The sequence below is a fragment of the Humulus lupulus genome, chromosome 3 (assembly GCF_963169125.1).
Source record: "Humulus lupulus chromosome 3, drHumLupu1.1, whole genome shotgun sequence".
NCBI lineage: Eukaryota > Viridiplantae > Streptophyta > Magnoliopsida > Rosales > Cannabaceae > Humulus > Humulus lupulus.
The window spans coordinates 37,035,532-37,052,413 of record NC_084795.1 but is presented as its reverse complement, the minus strand read 5'-3'; positions in this window follow the sequence as shown (position 1 = coordinate 37,052,413).

Below are 16,882 nucleotides of genomic sequence, written 5' to 3'. Positions count from 1 at the left end.
GAGTACATGTCAGGATAGTCTATAAGAAATAAAACAATTGCTCTGATACCAACTATAATGCCCCAGTTTCTCAAAACGTTAACTAACTCTTACAATAATTAATTTTTAAATAAAAATAGCCTTTTATAAAAAAAATCCATCGTGAACAATAAACCAACATTTAAAAGAATGAAAGTCCAAAGTTTTGTAGTTATCGTAAATAAAGTAAAATAAAAAAATCTATTAATCCTAGCAATACAACTAAAAATATCATTCAAAATACTAAATAAATTTCCCTAGTAGGCCCGATCCCTTATGGTCGTTAAATCCTTGACATGTACGCCCTCTGCCAAAGCTCTCAAACTTATTGCGTTGTCACCACATCTTTGCCTTTACCTGTAGCACAGAGTACCCATGAGCCAAACCCCAACAAGAAGAGTTGTGTAGGACACAACCCCATAACCTCAACCAGGAATTTCAATCAATATCTTAGAAACACAATTTAAAAGAAGATTATGTCATAACACCACATTAAGTAAAAGACCATAGCCCAAGCAAAGTTGGACAAGTGCTGTGAGCACATAATAATGTAAGCATGCAATTTTAAATATTTCGTAAGCATGCGGTTTTGTAACGTAGACATGCATTTTAAAACAAAAGCATGCCACACAAATATCACATATACATATAAATCTCATTAACTCTAATTAAACATAAGCTATTAAATATAATCATACACTCACATGTTCAGACATAATCATAAACATTACTATAAACACTACGTCAAGCGTACACCCTGTGTGCAGGTGTCCACTCTTCTTACCTCAAAAGTAGCAACGATCACAACACCCGCATCTCTTCAAGTATCCTTAGCGAGCTTAAACATGTCACGTTACATCAATGTTTAAAACCTCAAACCAATCCAAACCATATTAAGATACACTTATATCCTTTTTAAGGTTAAGTCATCCCCACAATACTCTTAAGAAAGTCTTAAAACTCTACTGTATAAAGCTACAAAAAGGTAGAAATTTATATCTAAAGGGTGCATTAAAATCCAAAAAATACAGGTTTCAGGGCAACTGGCAAGGTCACGCTCATAGAGCGTCAGTGCAAACCAGCCATGGAGCACGTTCACGCCAGGGCTGGGCGCGGACGTGATAGGTCCTTATTCTGGAAATCATAGATGCAATTTTTAAACTTAAAAATCCACCCAAATTGCAAAAACAAAATTTGAACCACTACCAAATCAATCCTAACATGTTTCTAACCTTAATAACTAGTAATGATTTAACTCTAAACATGCCGACAACCAATAACTCCCATCTAACACAATTGATAACCAATTTTACCTTCAAACCTAAATCTAACATAAAACTTAAACAGTAAAGTTTGAATACTTACATATCAAAATCACAGCCACAAAGCTTAGATTCTTGTTTCTTATGAGATCTCCTAGCCCTTCAAAAACCTAGATTAATGAACTCCTCCAAAACCTTAGGCTTCAAGACTCAGATCAAGAATGAGAGAATTGTTATTGGTCTGTTATGCTTTTGTATATAGCAATCCAAAGGTCTGATAAATTCTTACGATAGCTAAACCTATTTTATTTATTATTTAATCTGATATAATCATATAAAAACCAAATTACATCACTATCCCCAACCTTTACATTTTCTAACGTGACCTCCAAAGTCGATGCATGTCTTTTACTTAAGCTAATAGTTTTACTCTTCCTTAATTACACTTTCTACCAGAAAAACTTATATTTCTACTTTGACCCCCATATTATAGCTATTATTACCATTTGACCCCCCCTAATACTTGAAAAAACATATGTGTGGATTGCCTAACGGAATATATAAAATAACATACACCATAATTCATGCATATCATAGTCATATAATTAAACACATAAGAACATACAATTTACCATAATACCCTGACCCAAGCTAGATTTCCATAATACCCTTACTAGTAGAAGGGGATATTACAACACATACATCATAGTAACAGAACTCTCTACAACTTGTTGAGACCCATTCGTCGACATTCCTCAAACCTCTCATACATTCCCATTCATTGATCCCCGCTCATTACTCTGGCATGCATGAACCCATCCCATTCACAAACTTTGTACATGTAGGAGCCTCACCTAGCCTCTCCTCAATGTCTATTGCCTTGCCATGCTTGTTTGTCACCTTATGTTGAAGTCCCAACCGCCTTCATGACCCTTTCGCCAACCACATTGCTAGAACTTTTTTTTATGCCTTGCCTCAATGCCTAGCCCCATCTCGTTGGAACCTCACCGTTCTCTTGTCGCCTCAATTCTATTCCAACTTGACTCTATCATGGATTTTGTAACGTCCTACTAATCTAGGACTGTTACATCGTGTGTTTAAAATAGTGCTTAACTTTTTAAGCAAGCCATTTAGACTTAAATGTGTATTAAAATTATCTAATGGTTTAGGTATTAAAAACTTTGGTAAAAAAAGTAATACTTTTCATTAAAAAGTTTGAGTTTATACATGGGATCAAAAAAAGAGATTATAAGTTAATTACAGATACAAAGAAAATACAAAAGTGGCCGACCTAAGCGGCAAAACAGGGTATAACCCTAGTCCCTCAAGGGAAATCTCGACCATGGCGGTCGAGTAGGCTGCATATGTACACACCGCCCCTACAGCTCTCCAACTCATGGATGGTCCAGCTTTTCTTAGCCCTTACCCACACCACATAGCACTCGTGAGCCAAGGCTCAGCAAGTAACCCAATTAACATAATCAGGTAATCAACAAAATGTAAATCACTAATAGCATGCTTCACATCTATAATCAAACTCAAGCAAGCATATAATTCATTTATACGACCTCTATGTCGAACGAACGCATACTGCACTCCTAGAATGGCCCTGCCATTCAGCCCACATTATACATTCTTATTGCCGATATCGGCTCTATAGCCGAACAATCCGGACAAATAAAAACATATATGAATCACAAATAATGCGCAATTAGACATAATCCAAAGACATTCACATTTAAACAAATACACAAAGCATGGTTATAACCAAGTTCGTTAACCAGGCCAATGCCCTAATCTTGGTGCAAGTGTCAGTTTTCTAACCTCAGGTCCTATGCGGAAGGTTGTCCTGAGCCTCATGGAAAACCTAGTCACAACTTAGGTATACACTTATGAGCAACCAAATCTAGATTCCAAGTTCAAATCCAAACCCTCACTCTTGGAACCACTATCCCTAGTTAGCAAGACGCTAGAAACATCCCTCGAACCCCCAAGTGGGCCCCCAAAACAGATTCCCAAGAGTACAAGCCTTATACTATAGCGTCTCAAAATTTTACTTAGCTAGATAGTAGTAGCTTATGATATAGTATTTTAGTTTTCGTGGTTATTGGTTCAAGCCGGGATTTAGTTGGAAACTCGTAGAAATAGTTATGGATTTTATAAGTTTAGCCTATAGTTTAGAAATATTAATTTTAATATAAGTTTTTATTAATATAGCTGGTCCTAGAAATGATATTAATTATAACCTAAGGTTTAGATAGAATAATTAAGAACGTGACAACATGCATGTTTATTAAGGATTTAAGGATTTTAGATGAATAAATTAATAAAGGATAAACCTAGGAAGTTTAGAATCTTCCCTCAGTTGTTAGGATTATGTTTTACTCATTCAAAGTTGTTTAAACGAACTTCAAGTGTGCTGAAAGTGTGCAAAAACGTGTTTGATATATTAGCGTATGCCGATATATCACAGCTATAGGAGCCGATATATCGCCTATGGGTGATACGGAAAACACGTTGACTTGGCATGAACGAAAACACGGAGACTCGGGACTAAGGGCGAGGTGATATATCGCCTATAGGGGCGATATATCGACTCCTTCAATATAGTTTGAAAATCCGTGGAATCCGAGCTAGAAACAGCCCTCAACAACTTGGGCTTGCTCTTGAACATTTTTGACCAAGTTCTAGGCATCTGTTGAGCAGAAAATTCAATTTTTATTCAATTATTTATTCATTTTAAAAAGAGTTAGTTTCACTCCTTGAACTCTATAAATAGGATATTTCACTCAGCCATTTTCATTCATTATTCAAGCATTCTTAAGAGCCTCCAAGCTGCTAAGTTTATTTTAGAGAGAAACACTAGGTTTTTGGGGTTAAAAGCTCTCCAATCTAAGATTTTCTAAACACTTGGGAAGTAAGATAGAGTGATATTTTGGTATTGAGGTGTAGATCGAAGTTCTAATCTATCCAAGGTATTCTTTATCATCAGGTTAGTTCATTATAGTTCCTCTTATTCTTTCATTTTTCTTCGAAATCCTAACTTGTTATAATGGCTTTTGGTTAGGTGTTTGATTCCTTTGAACTAAAGGTTTTTGGTAAGTTCTTATCTTGATGGTTTAGATCTTCTTTTCATCTTCATTTATTTAGAAAACTTATGGATCTTACTATTTGGTTTTAGGATTTTCCAATCCCGTTCTTGTCTCCAATATCCCAGTTTTTGGTAAGGAAAATAGGTTAGATTTTATGTGTTATTATTATGTTCATATGTTATGCGTATGTATGTATATATATGTATATGTATATGTTTTATGTTGTAGTCACTTGGGAAATATAGTTGTTTAGATAGCAAATAAGCAAATCCCAATATTTTTATCATTATCGTAGACTATAGTTATGATTTAACCTACCTCGAATAGTAGCAAGAGGACCTAGATGGTTTCTATCACATACTACGATAATGAGTTAATGGTCATTAATATTGTAGTCCTATGTTTTATGATTTAAATTTTTACGTCATACGTTTTATAATTTATGTTTTTAGTCTTACGATTTAGGATATGTTTTAGTAGACAATTAATTAAAGGTTTTGTTTTCCTTATGTTTTTATGTAATAATAATGGGATCCCTTATTTTGTATTTTTATAATAAAGTTCTATTATTTTATGCATGTATTCCAAAAATAGTAGTTATGCTTAGTAGTTTTAATGGTCTGAGGTCTTTAAGTTAGTCGAGCCATTACATATACATTAAAATTAAGAAAACTAGAAATTCGGGGCACCTGGTGCAGTAGCGCCTGCCCCTGGCGCAGCCACACCCACATAAACCTTGGGGTTTCTAGGGCAGTGGCGCGGTCGTGCCCTGCCCAGCGCGGGCGCACTTCTAGTCTCGAACCCCAAATTGAATTCAAAAGCCCACGCTTTCTGGGACCTAGCTCGGTCACGCCACAACCTACAGCTATTGTGCCACCACCTAGAGCAGTCGGGCTAGGTCACCAGAAACCTAAATTTACCTTGAAACCAAAGTGTTCTTCCCAAATTTCAAACCCACGATTTTCCCTTGCATCTCTGACTCAAAAGCTTGACTCAAAACAGGTTTCCCAACAGTTTTCAACAACAAATTTCCTTTAATAACTTAGGCAACAAATAATAACCAACAAAATACCTCAGAAACGCACTAACCACATTAAAATCACACTTGACCATAGCTGAGTTTCAAACTCAAGTTTTATCCCTCAAATCTGAAAATTACCTTACAAAATTTGAATCCTAGCAACAACAAAACATCAAAATAATTGTAAACCTTCTATACCAATTTTCCCCACTTAAAAAACCCAAAACATGTAAAGCTTGAAATTCAAACAAAAACTTCAAAGAAATTCAAGAACATGAAACTATAGAAAGTGAGAATTATCTTACTGAATTTTGAAATCCCAAGCTAGTTTTGAAGTCCTCAATAGCTTCTAATCCTCCCATAATTCTCTAATCTCCTTCAAACTCCTTAAAACTCAATGCTTGATCTTGCCCATGAACTTGGTATCTTGAGAATGCTCTTCCAAAGTGGTCAAGTGAAAGTCAAAGAATGCCTTGAATGTGTAAGGAGCGAAGCCACCACCACTTAGCCATTTCATTAACTCTATGGTCAAAAGACCACTATACCCTTCCCTATAACTTCTCTTCAAAATATCCCCAAGGGCAAAATGGTCATTTAGCCTAATTTTCCACTAAACCTTAAATTACACTTACAATTCCCAATTAAATTCACTAATCTTCCAAATACAAGTATTTCCCCCAATTCTATCTCATCTTCCATTAATTTCCAAAATTACCAAAATACCCCTTGGCTCACCCAATGGTATAAATCTCAGTTGTGACTTTTCCAGTAAATTGCTCAAAATGATAAACTCACGTCGAATATCACAAATACATCCACATAATAATGTGATCTAAAGCACACAGCATACAAAATTACAAATATACCCTCAACGGGTCAAAATTACGAAAAATGCCATTTTATAACAAAAGCGAGTCTTTAAACACATCTAATACACATAATCATGCGTACTCAATCATATAAGCATATAAATCATAATTCATTTAATTAGCACATAATCATCCCACGTGCCCTCCTGACACGCTAATCCATACACTTAACTCTATTAGAGATTTCAGGGTTTTACAAAGTCCCTCGCTAGTTGTCATCACTCAAAGTCTTCCTTGCCCTAGCATAGTCGTCATCACTCTTCATTGGCTGGTTTAAAATTGTAGTTTATGTTTTAGTTTTGTTTTCTCAACTTTAATAAATTTTATATGCTTTAGATTTAGTTATTTGGATTTAATATAATTTTGAATATTAGGTTTTCTTAAATTACTTTTATATATAATTTAATAAAATTTTGAGACTATTTTCAAAATTTAAATGATTTTTGTCGGGGATAATTCCCCATGTAGGGCCCAAAGCGAGGTAGGATTGATGGTTGGGCTTAGAGCCCTACCCCTTGGCAGTGACCACATGGTCGGCTTGACCCACTTGCATGGTCAACCCTCGAGCCCACTGGATCGTCTACCTATGGTGGGGTGCTCACGCAAGCAATGAGTAAGGGTCAGGTTTGTCCTTTAGGGCTTCGGGCTCACTTGTTTGGGCAGCATGTGACATTTTGCTAGTCGTTGGCGTTGTCACAATGATGAGATATGATTGACCTTGAGTTCCATTGAGATTGGATGTTATATGTAGACAAATTGGGAAAGGGCAGTACATGCCACCCAAAAGGGATTCACCCCAACACATGACATCAATTAAAGGTGAAGTCTCCTTTTTGCCTCCAAGGATAGGCCCTTTTTTCCAGGCCTACGAACCTTCCTAGCATCCAAATTGAACAATGCATATGCCACTTGGAGACACCCCTATGATCATTCTAATGTAGATCTTGCCTCTCTGCCTATAATCAAGCACTATTTTTTTTCACATAACACAACATCTCACCATTACTAAAGACTAACTTCCTTTTTTCACAAGTATGTGCTTGAAATTTATACTAATTTTCTTTTTTACTCTATTTGAAGAAAACTTTCTACTTAAGGACTCTCCTCGAGACAAGCTCCTTCCCTTATGAACTTGAGATAAACTGCTAAAGTACCTCCCAAGGTACACCCCCTAACCATTATTAATTTACATCACCTAACGACTATTAGTCTCTGGGTTCGATACTAACCCGAAGAAATAGTCTAAGGCTCATTGTAAAGAATTCCCTAATCTATTACTTTATAAAAATGTCGCTCAACTCACATGTATTAGAAAAAATACCATTTGTAGGGAAAGTTCAGTGGGGCCTTGATAAAACATGCAATTTGGGTACAATAGTGTGAAATAAAAATGTTGTGTCTTTATGTAGTATTTGGGAATAAGATAAAATAATTAGCCCCAGGGCTCTCTGACTTGCGCGTGTTGTGGCCCTTAAAGGCTGGCCCGCGACTCAAATAAAAATATTGGCCATTTGAGGGTTTTAAGCTTGGGAACCCAAATGTTAAGACTCGGAAGGATACTACTACCTAGTTTAGTAGGATTCGAGATCCTTAAGGCTAGTATTTTAATTCAAAGTTCTAAATTGGTTAGAGATTGATGGATATCTATTTATTATGGCATTGGGACTAGGTTTTTACGTCAAATCTCAGGTTATGGGATTATGCTTGGGATCGCATTAATTTGTCAGCTCGAGACACAAGTAAGAAAATTGTTGGTGCTCGTAAAGTAGGGCATGGCCCTATTATTTGTGTTTCAGAGCGTGGCCCCTATATTTTTGTTTAATGTATGTGTGAATAATTGTAAATATTATGCTATGTTGTGCATGCTTATGAATGAGAGACGAAGGCCGATAACGGCAAATGGTCGAGAACGGCGAAGGCCGAGAATGACAAAGGTCGGGATCAGCGTTAAGCACGCTGAGTGCAGGCTGCTTGGGCGAGACCCTCCAGGGGTGTTTTATCCACCCGCTTTGTGAAGACCGTGAACCCAAGGCATGGTAAAGCACCTGGGCCGGCGTAGGCCGCAATGTGTTTAGTATGTTGACTGTTTTATTGTATATTGTTGGATTAATATATGATTTGTTATGCGTTGAGTTTTTTTGCTGGGCTTCAGCTCACGGGTGCTCTATGGTGCAGGTAAGGGCAAGGGAAAGGTCGACCAATCATGAGTTGGACAGCGTGGAGCGGCATGTACATGTTCAGCCTACCTGGCTGCCACAGCCAAGGTTATTTTGGGATCTCAAATGTATAACTGTTATGATTTTAATGAATTTCCAAATCTTTTATAACTAACATTGTTAAATAAGTCTTTATAGAAATTTAATCACATGTATTAATCTAAAACATCGATTTGCAAGCTAATGACACATTTATAAATCACATGGTAATGACTCTAAGGTAGTAAGGCGTTACAGGCCTCGTATTGACGCAGGCAGAAGAGAGAGGGAAAGAGGCACATGCTCCTTGTTTTCTTCTTCTTTTATATGCTAATGAGAAATGATGCCCTAATATAGCCTCAATTCGAAAATTATAAGAATTTTTTTCCTTTTTTACTTAAAAGTTTTTAGGACGCGCTTTAGGAGCCCTTAATACTCTTTTAGGACACCCAAAGTGAGCCCTTAAAAGTCACCATGCATATTATCACTTAAATTTTCTATTCAGGTTTTTTAGAACCCACATAAGTTTTTATGACATTCATTGCGAATCCTAAAATGTGTTTTTTAAGGACTCTTAATGAGTGTCCTAAAATGTCCATGAACTTTTGTTAAAAAAAATATCAAACATTTAGGAGACACATCATTTTTTTCCCTTTAATAAATTTTTTAAGGACCCTCAATGAGTGTCCTAAAAAGTCCAGGAGCTATTTTTAGGGCTCGCATCTACGTGAGTGTCCTAAAAGACTGTTTTTGTAGTGGTGATAACTTTTAAAAAAAAAATGCATTTGATTAAAGAAAATACATTATTAACATATGAAAATCACTCTTTTTGTTGTCTTGGTTTTCAAAATGTGCATTTTAAGTCATAGCTAGCTTTCTTACCAATTAATTCACAAATTACCAATTTAGAGTTAACAAAATTCAACAAGAACACAAAATCATAAAATTGTTAAACCATGATTATTAATTTTTCTAACAACTCATTAATAGTCCTAACATGCCTCCTAATATCTCCAAATTTTATTTACACATTTAAATAACAACATCATGATGCATAAAATAGCCTAGGCCGAAACTAGCATAATTGGAATAACAAACATACCACAAATTTAACATGCTTGTCACTTAATATTTCAGGACAAAGAAATAATGAAAACAAAGAAAACATCAAACCCTTTTAACAACCCTTGGCTAAAATACACTTATCAACCTACCAAAATAGTTTTCTAAAATTTATCATGCCCTTTTATCAAAATAAGAATAAAATTAAATAATAAAATCAAACAACCATTAGTATACATCTCTTTTCCCTCTTGGCCGAAATACATAGTGTAACATCACACATCAATTTTCATCAAGAACAAGATTTAAACATAGTATGTTTCTATCATCAAACTTGCATCTTTATAATCAAAACCTCAAAATCCAAATAACCAACAACAACACAATAATATGGTATCCACATAAAATCATGCATACAATCATAAACTGAGTAAAAGAAGAATTCACATAAACTATTACATGCTCCTACAATTATTGAGATTTCAATAAAAAAATAATGGATTTATTTCATTCAAAAACCAAGAGTATCACAACAAGACATACCCTTCATCCATAAATAACCATCAACACATATAGAGAATCGAAAGATCAAAACGAAAATCAACAATTGAAATAGCAACAAGACAATAACAAGGCTAAGGATTCCATTATCTCCTTTGATGGAAATCAAAGATTCAACAAAAAAAACTATAGTCACCCTCTTGGACACCTAGGGTTTTCGAAACTGTAGAGTCCAAGAACTTTACTTAGCTAATTGTTTAGTAGTATTATAGTATGTTTAGTGTTGTCTTTGTTACTGTGGATTTTTGGTTCAAACCGGGAATTATTTGGACACTCATAGTAGTACTTATAGACTTTCTAAGTTTAACCTATAGTTTAAGAATATTAATTTTAACCTAAGGTTTGATTATATAGCTGATATTAAGAATAATATTTATTATACTATAAGGTTTAGATATCAACCAATAGGATTTTAAGCACATGTTATGAATGGTGATTAAGGATTAAGTATTTTTGAGGATTAAATTTAATAAGGAGTAAAGTTTGAATGTTATAGGGTCAGTCAGCAGCTTTGAATACGTTGAGGGCTTAGTCAAGGCTGTTTACTCCATTCAAACTTAGCTAAAAATGTGTAATTTCGTGTTTAAATATTCAGCGTGTGTCGATATATCGCAGCACATAGATACGGAAAACACGAATCGATGCACGGTCGCCTCGGGAACAATGGTCCAAGCGATATATCGCCTATAGGGGGCGATATATCGCCTCCTCCAGCATAAATTCAAACACTTTTGAATTATTTTCCTTTCATCCATTCAAACTCCTTCATAAGTCCAGCATCTTTTGAACGAGTCTTCAGCCTCTGCTGAACGATTATTCAAATATTTTTCACCTAAAAAGCCATTATTTTTATTCAAGTAAAATCAAGATACTTTCATTCCCAAACTCTATAAATAGGACCTAGTACCCAGCCATTTATTCACCTTTTACTCTAAGTTCAGAAGCTGCAAGTGCTAGGAGAGTGTGAGAGTTAAACACTTGGGTGGGAAAGTCATAAGCTTAAACATCATAAGCTTATCAAACACTTTGGGAAGTGAGGTTCATTAGTATTTCGGTTGTGGTTAGATTGGTCTTGCAAGTCTTTGAGGTAAACCCGAAACTCTATTTCATTTGTTTCATGTTATTTTCTTTCTCAAAGCCTTCTACTTAGTCCCCTAACCTCATTCTTATTTTGGTTAGGGAATCCAAGTTCTTAAGCACATAAGTTGTGGTAAGCATATTTCTCAATGGTTTAGTCTTCCTATTCATTTTCATTTCTTCTTCTTAAGACTCACTCTTTCTCATATGGTTTTAGGAGTGTTCCAAAAGTCCCAACTCAGTCCATCATATCCCGGTAACTTTGGTAAGGAAAATAGGATAGAATCTATATGTGTATTGCTTATGTGTTATGTTATGAAATATGATATGTTATGAATATGTTATGAATGTGTATGTTTGTAGGCTTGGGCTTATGCCCTATTTGACTAACAAGACCCCAAAAAGATTATGGGCATATGCCTACTTAGCTAGTAGGACCCCACTAATCTCATGGGCATAAGCTTGTTTAGTCTATGGGACCCCAAGTAATAATGGCCATTATAATAAGTGTATGTATTAAGTGTTATGATATGTCTTTACGTTTATTATGAAATTTATGTCTATGACTATGTGTTAGATTTTCCTTGTTGGGCATTAGGCTCATTCCTTTTTGTTTTATGTGTAGGAAAATAGATTTAGAGGCGGTAAGATTCGTGACGCTTAGAGGATGTGTATCGATGGTGAATGGAGTCAAGGGGCCGAGCGTTATTCGATTCGAGGATGTAGTCTCGTTTTACCTTTTTATGGTTTTACATGTATTTTCCGCATTTCTTATGTAATTCTTTTTATATTTAATCATGTTTTGTTTTTAAAGACAATGGGATCCCATATCCTTCTTAGTATTTTATTTTGTAAGTAACTCTTATTTTTACAAGTTACTCAATAAAATTATGGTATTTCCGCAAAAATGTAAGTTTATGTATAGTTTCGTTAATGGTACAAAAGTCTAGATTAGTGGGTCATTACAGAAACCCATCACAAAATAAATTAAAGAGAAAAAAATGCTCTTAGAATTAAGAAGAAGAAGGAGAATGAAAGTATTACTATGAACTAACATGCTTACCCTTAGGGATTTCAAAATCCCCTAAGTCTCCTCTTCTTTTTTCCTTTCTCCTTCTCCTTCTCTCTCTATTCCTCATGACTCCCCTCTCCTTCTCTCTCTAAAATCGGCAGCCACAAAGAGTATCCAAGCTCTTCTCCTTTCTTTTCCTTTTATTTAACCTAAGAGGGAAAAACCCTAGCCTAATGTGAATGGGAAGGTTTCCCTTGATTTCCTCTCCCAAATCAAGTCTTTGCCAACTATGAAAGGATTTGAATCCCTTACATCTTTCTCCAATCAATCCCTTACATCTTTCTCTCTTTATTTTCTTTTAAATATTTCTATCAAACTAAATTAAATAAAATTGAAAATATTTTCTCATTTACACTTGTGTGGACACAAGTGTTCTAAAATATCTCATTTTTAAATAAATAATAGAAACTAAAATGTATGGTAATCTATTGCATGCTCACCATGTTTCCCATGCACATGCACACACACAAGCGCTAGAGTGAATTTCTAATAACCATGCATTTTGGTACACACAACCAAACCTCAAGAATTCACAAATAAAATAATTAAATAAAACAATTAACAAATTTAAATTCATATAATTTTCCACCAAACAATTTAAATAATTAAAAACAAATTCTAACATTTAGCAATTAATAATAAAATATAACATACAAATTAATAAAAAAAATTAATGCACGACACTTATGCAAAGAAAATTGATTGGTTATTGGCATTTCTACTTTATCATTTATTTTACAGAAAATAATGAAGTCCTACACCAATAATTTGGTGGACTCCACAATGTCAAAAGAAATTCTTGAAAATCATGAGGTCGGTCTGGCTGGGTATAGTGGAGACATGCTAGAGACGATTCTTTAGGGGATAAACCAAAAGCTAGCCTACTCCACTAAGTGCTATATAATTTTATATAATATAATGTTTGATTAAATAATGTGACAATATGTGATCCATCACACAAATGTGATTTTTCACATCTTGTAACATATTATTGAGAGTCACTAAGCTGGACACATGCATGTGCCAAAATGTGACATATTTTGGAGTTACAAAATCAGTTACAAATTTGTAACTCCCAAATATTATCCAATAATGTGTAGATTGTATGTTACACATTTGAGATTGGATTTCACAAAGCCATTATGAAATATGGCCCTTGGAGACATGTTTTTAACTTACATTGGGTGTTTGGAGGTTACAAAATCATGTAGGAAAGGATTTGAGACGTTTTGGAACATGTTGGAAAAATTACATTTTTGAGCTGAAAATGGTCTGTGGCCGTGGCCATGAGCATTGGTGGTCGCGGCCTGGGGGACAGCGAGCCACGGCTGCGGCCAAACATGCTAGTGGTCGCGGCTAGAGATGTGTTCAACCAATTTTCAATCCTCTTTTCCACTTTAAACGGTTTCAACACCCCAGGTAACTCCCCAAACTCATTTTTAATTCCATAAACTTCAAATTAATCATTGGTAACAGTCATGGAGGTTGGTGGAATTTGAAATTCAAAGGGTGTCTGACAACTATATAAATAGTAGTCTAATTCTCACTTGTAAGACAACTCTATTTCTATCCACAAGAGCACTTGGCTAGAAAGACACCAAAATGCTTAATTATTCGAGAGAGTTATTTCCAATATTGAGATAATCCCTTAGTGCTTGAGAAAGGGGGAAATAAGCTTTTGGGCAAAGGTTGTAAACCTTGTTCAAGTTGGTGATCCCCAATGCTCTTCACTTTGGTTGTGTGAGTGAGAGTGTTTTACTTTTTTGTTCTTGTTATTTCTTCTACCATTGCTTTATCTTCTATTCTTCTATCTTACCTTTACATATTTATTTGTACCTTTTATTTTAGAGTTGTAGTCCTTATCATTCTCTTCATCTATTTTTTTTTTCTATATCTATTTGTATTTTGAGTATTGAGTTGTAATTTTATTTAATCAATCATTGTGTGTTTTGTATTATTTTGCCTAGATTTGTAATAGTATTTCTTATTTTCCAATGAGACAATATAAATATCTCTAACAATCAAAAGCTTAAGACCCTTGTTTGTTTAAATGGAAGGAGAAATCATAGAATCTTGTGAAAAGATGGTAAGATAAGGTAATATTCTTCTTTGTTTCTCTTAGAAGTTCTAGTGGCTCTCATGTGGTGATAAAAATAAGGAAATTTATATGAATAAGTGTGTAGTTGTTAACATGTTAACACAATATGAGACACATTGTGACATAGTTGACGCATTGTTTTGTGAAAGTTAATGTGTGATCCTTAGAAGTGAACTTTTTTGACATGATTTTCATAATATATGGACTATAAAACTTATATGTATATGCTATAGGTGAGATAGTATTAAATTGATATGAAAATTATATTTTGAGATTTTATAAAGCATGATAATTTGGTAGTTTTGACATGCCTATATATTGATGTTGTGAATTAGTAGAATATATCAATATGTGAATATGAGAATTATTGTATGATATTTGTGATATACTTACAATTAATTATGTGATTCAAAAGGCATGTAAATATGATGGACATATGTTGACAAATTATTTGAATTTACATTGAGACATAATTATGTTAATATATATAAAAAAAAATATTGATGTGAATTATCAAGATTTTATAGTGTGCCATATAATATTATTATTAATGTGATTAGTAACCATTTATTTTGTAAATATAAAAAGAATAGTTTGATAAATTAAAATTTCTCATTTAAGTGTTGAGCATCTCAACTTAGGAGATGAGAAAAGATGAACCAAAGGGGGTTACATCTTTTATTAGAAGTGTCTTGCCATTGCACGAAAAATGGATCAAGGTGGATTCAAAAATTGTGGGATGACATATTGACTCAATAGACTTATAGTCTAGAGAATGGTCAAATGAAATATCTTTGAGAATTATTTAGTGATAATAATTCTTAAATATCGAATGTCTCTATGAGGAGACATTTCAAAATTAGAGAAGCAATTTTGAATCTTTACACCAATAGTGAATAGATTGAAGAGAACTTTATTCAATTTGGTTAAAGATTGTGATATGTTTAAATTATTCTCAATGAGGAGATAATTTTAAACTAAAATTAAAGTGCTTAAATAAATCAATGAGGGTTTATTTTCTTTGATTTAAAGTGTTTAAAAAAATGACATCTTCAAATTGATTTTGATGAGAAAATCAATGGATGTAAAAATGGTACTATCAAAAGAATCTCAAAGAGATTCTTAAAAAATACACAAAAGTTGTTTAAGTGATTTTGAGATTATTTAGGCAACTCAAAGTGAAAATTAGTGATTATTTGTTTGACAAATTTTCACATGACATTTGTGCTAACATATTTTATTTTGTGAAATATATAAAAGAAAGCAACCAAGTGAAAGTTACTTTCAAATATGTGTGTCTTGTTTTAGCAAGTAAATAAATCAAGATAAACATTGAGGTATTTTATCTTGATCTATTGAGAGTTTTTCATGTGGCTTAGATGACTCATGATAAACTTTATGAATTATAAGTGTAGATTTATCTTGGAGGATAAAATACTTAATAGAAATTTAGAGATTTATACTTTATAGTGATATTTTATTATCACTATATGAGAAATGTGGGGGTGATACTTCAAAGTTAATCAATTTATTTTGTTGACAATAATTGATTAATTTGGTCATCATATCAAATAGGTGATTTAGAATTTCACATTCTAAATCATTTTGGCTATATGTGTATGGAATGGATAAATTTAGACATGCTTAGTGTCTAAATTTATTGTTTGTAATATTTTGATTCAAGAATGAATCAATTTAAAACATAAAGGAGAATTTTAGAAACAAAGAAGTTTCTAAAATTAATATTCAAATGTTTATCTTGGATATTGAACTATAAAATAGTGGGGGTGTGTGACTATGGTCAAAATTACTATTTTAAAGGGGTAACTATTTTAATCAAACTATGGCTAGCAACAAAGTTTGTATAAAATAATGAGAGTGTTTAAGTATGCATATATGAGAAAAGAAATGACTCAAATGAAATCATTTCTACATCGACTACCTAAAGAGATTCACAGTTGATGGTAACCTATCTTAATACTAGTAACCAAACTAGTATTAGGTTCAATAGTAACCAAACTATTTTAAAGGGGTAACTATTTTAATCAAACTATGGCTAGCAACAAAGTTTGTATAAAATAATGAGAGTGTTTAAGTATGCATATATGAGAAAAGAAATGACTCAAATGAAATCATTTCTACATCGACTCCCTAAAGAGATTCACGGTTGATGGTAACCTATCTTAATACTAGTAACCAAACTAGTATTAGGTTCAATAGGTAATAACAAGTCAATAAAGTGAATAGTAGTAGTACTCAAATTTTGTCCCATCTGATATATGAGTACTAGTGTGTTACCAAAATGAGGGTTAAAACCGAAAGGTGTTTTAATAGAACTCGGTCTTGAAAAGACAAGTATTTTAGGGTAGCAAAATATCGTAAGAGTTCTACTTATATAGACCTAGGGGTGATGCCGCCCCTCATGAGAATTGGGAGTCATTCTCAAGAAAAGTCTATGAATGGAATGTGGATATGGGCATTAACGGTGTAAAAGCGAGACATTGAGGTCTCAAGTGAACATAGTAAATGTGTGTGTTATCACCGGTTTGTTATCA